Source organism: Pinus tabuliformis, chromosome 7 (assembly GCF_031772625.1).
Source record: "Pinus tabuliformis cultivar Carrire ecotype Pingquan chromosome 7, CPIR1, whole genome shotgun sequence".
In the NCBI taxonomy this organism is placed as follows: domain Eukaryota; kingdom Viridiplantae; phylum Streptophyta; class Pinopsida; order Pinales; family Pinaceae; genus Pinus; species Pinus tabuliformis.
In genome coordinates, this window is record NC_142293.1 from 204,457,490 (window position 1) to 204,461,270 (window position 3,781).

A 3,781-nucleotide genomic window follows, 5' to 3' on the forward strand; every position below is an offset into this window, starting at 1 on the left:
CACAAAATGGAGATTTGAACCCAAGACCTCTACTCTCATAAATTAGCTTTGCACCAAGTGAGCTATACAAAAAGTTTGAGAGAGAGGGGGGGGGGGTTGATGCTTTGGGTTGCGTGCTTGCTTTGAGAAAGCTCTTTTTCCCTACAAAACAAAAAACACAAAACCAACACGGACATACAAAAAAAAACGAACCTTGCGGCTCAAAGTTAGCTTTAGCCGGAAACTAGATATTTTCAAAAATGAACCTTGCGGCTCAAAGTTAGCTTTAGCCAAAAACTAAATATTTTCCTCAATGTTTCTGATTTCCCGAGATCACACTAAAGCGCAGCGGAAAAGAGCATACACATGAGAAAAATCATTCCTTTCTGTTTCTGATTTGCCCAGATCGCACAGAGTCGCAGTGCAAAGAGCATACGCAGAAATGAAAGGTATAGATCCGGTAATAAAAAAGGCTAAATAAACCGAAAACTGAAATAAACAGAGAGAAAATAACTGTAAACTGCAAATAAACACTGTATACCTCTAGATCTTTAAAAATGACGCAGCTAGGGCTACCGGAAACCTTTTCGCGTGAAACGAAAGGGGTTCCTCACTGGAACAGATGCTCCCAACACAACAGAGCAGTCCTCTCGGCCCGAAAGCAGTCAGAAACAGTAGATCTAGGAAACGGTAGTCGGATGCAGTTCTACCGGCTTCAGATTTCGATCACCAACGGACGCGGCCCTCAAATAGCTCTGAAACCATGTAGGAATTTACAGGGTAAGTTCCTCAGACAGAACACCAAAGGACACCGCTCACAAATAGATCACAGATCAATACACCAGTATTTTGACGTGGTTAAAACCCTCAAAGAGGGAAACAGTCCACGGCCTGAGCCAACGCGGCCACTTCAGGAAATTTATTAATAAAAGAATGAAAATTTACATATGTTTCTCTCATAGACGGATTACCCTACAAATGACCCTCCATGCGCTTTAAATAGAAATCATGGACCAATCGGGTGTTAAGCCACGGATCAAGTGTCGGTAATACCGAGGAGAGAATGAACCGTCGGATCACTACATATCGTGACCGTTGGATTGTAAGTTACAAAATGTACATAGTAAAGAAACACACTTTACCTAACTCTATACTAGACCAAGTTGTACTTAACTATTTCCTATGTGTCGGAATATCCTAACAATTATCGAAATTGGGAGAACATAATAGATAGAGAAAACACTTTTGAATAGGCATCCAAACTGGACAGCCTGCCTTTCTAATCTTGTTGTTAATTCTATTTTACCTAGCTTCTTCTGCTGCTAGGTCATGACAACTTTTATGCCACCTCCTCCTGCAGACACTTTTCTGGCTTTCCAACATCAGGACAATAACATCATTGCAATTGGCATCGAGGATTCATCAATTCAAATACACAATGTTCGAGTTGATGAGGTGCTGCTTGTGTATATCTCTTTCAATCCTTATCATTTTTCTTCATTGTGCCCTTTTACCAAAACTCACCTTAAAGTGGCTTGCTCTGAACTTGCTGCAATTTTTACAGGTAAAAGCAAAGCTCAAGGGCCACCAAAAGTAACTCACAGGCCTGTCTTTTTCACCCGGGGCTTTTCACATGTTTTTGAATGTGTTGGTATCTTCTGGAGCTGATGCCCAGAGTAGAAATATTCATGTACTCACAACCACATCTTTTGGCAATTATAACCGTGGGGCATAGATGGGTGACACAAGCGAAAGTCAAAAGCTGTACAACTAGGAAGATCGTCACCACCAGTGGTGGATACAAGAGTACAGTTTCATAATGATCGATATCACTTGTTGGTTGTGCAAGAGAGCCGGCTTTGCCATATATGATGCTTCCAAGTTGGAAAGTTGGAGTGCTTGTGCTGTGTAAGTACTTGTAAGTAGTGTTGAAATTAAACGTAGACAATAATATAATCATTTACCTTCTTTATCTGATTGGATGACCTTGTTACATGTTTTCATTTGCAGTGGTCTCCTCATGATCCCCTATCTACTCCTATTTCAAGTGCCATATATATACTTGTGACAGCGTCCTAGTTTATGCGAGCTTCTGAGTTTCTGTGATAGTGTAGTTGGAGTGTTTGATGCAGAATATCCGCTCCTATTTCAAGTGACATATACTCATGTGACAGCGTCCTAGTTTAAACTTTATGCGAGCTTCTAAGCTTTTGTGATGGTGCAGTTGGAGTGTTTGATGCAGAATATATGCTCCTATTTCAAGTGCCTTATACTCATGCGACAACGTCCTAGTTTATGCGAGCAATGAATTTTGATTCTGAACTCCACTTAGATGTTATTATGTCGGTCCTGACTTTAGTTTCAAAACTTGGATTCTTTTGATTCGGAGCTAGTTAAATGAGTTGAGTTGATAGCACCGAGTTAATTTGACTTGAGGTCTTGTTGGGTACATAACCAGTTCAACTTGGTTTGAGTGCTTGTTTGGTACCAAACCAGTTCAAATTAACTAGAATGATTTGAGTTGAAAGTTGAAACTTGAGTTATTGAATCCTAGTTGTTTTGAGTTAAAGCAGAGTAATTGAATCCAAGAGATTGAGTTGAAGTTCGAGTCCAAGTCTTAGAACTACGCCCTTACCAATGTTAGAGCTCCAGTATGATTTTTCTACATAGCAATTGCTCTATGTGCACAAGTCAAGGTAGAAGAGAAAATGTTCTAGGATGAGATCTTTAAATAGAGTTCCCAGTGGAGATCCAAACTTCATTTGAAGGAAACATGAGTGTTCCATGCATCTTCCTTAGAGGAGAATGGAATGAGAAGAGCACCGATAGTCATATTGTACTATGTGCATTAATGGCATCTTATGATCAAGGATTAATGCAATGAATATCTGCTCCTATTTCAAGTGCCTTATACTCACGCGATAGCGTCCTAGTTTATGCGAGCTTCTGATCTTCTGTTAAAGTGCAGTTGGAGTGTTTGATGTAGAAAGATTGAGGCCTCACTGCCCCATTGCACCTTCTTCATATTTACCATCGGGAATGAACATGTAAATGGCCTCTTTCATTCTGTCATGGTCGATACATCTATTTTTTAGATTTGGATTTTGACAATGCATATTATGATTTAATTTATTGTTTGGTTATTTATTTCGATACATCTATTTTTTAGATTTGGATTTTGGTAAGGCATATTATGATTTAATTTATTGTTTGGTTATTTATTCAATTTATTGTTTGGTTATTTATTCAGCGGTAGTGCCTATTCGCTTGCATCATATCCGTCCGAACCGAATCAATTTGCTCTTGGAAAAACAGAGTTCATGTTTTGGAGCCTTCAGAGTAAGAAGGGAAATGGGGTGTTGGACCTCCCCCAAATAATGGTACTGTCGGATTAAATCCATTATTAAGTAACCAAGGTTCGGCACCACCCTCAAGGTAATTCAATGGAAACATAAGAACAATTTGAAGTGCACTCCTAATTTACAAGAATACCATGAATAATGGCAACGTCTAGTCAGTGAAATGCCTCACTTGTGTTCCACTTGTTGAGAAATTCTATCAAGATTGTAATTTTCATCAGATATTGTTCAGCAAACATAAATGAAATGTAAATGAAAATGCGATCCTGGTCCAAATTTTTTCTGGGTCAAGTAAAAATTGAAAGTCTGTTATTGGAACATAGGTCGTGTAAAAATTGAAAGTCTGTCATTGGAACATAATTTATGAATGTTCTTTCCGAGGTTTCTTAGTTTCTATTTTTGAAACCCTTCTTTGTACCACACGAGTTTTTTTCCTGAGTTTT

At 38.8% G+C, this 3,781-nt stretch overlaps 1 long non-coding RNA gene across 1 annotated transcript; it reads left to right on the forward strand.

Annotated features, from left to right (window-relative positions):
• The first annotated feature begins 1,318 nt into the window (after nt 1–1,318).
• On the forward strand, nt 1,319–3,467 carry LOC149246568 (uncharacterized). Its single transcript, XR_016265570.1, has 4 exons — nt 1,319–1,434; nt 1,544–1,887; nt 1,990–3,026; nt 3,230–3,467. It is a non-coding gene; the product is annotated as an uncharacterized LOC149246568 (long non-coding RNA).
• Nucleotides 3,468–3,781: the final 314 nt, after the last annotated feature.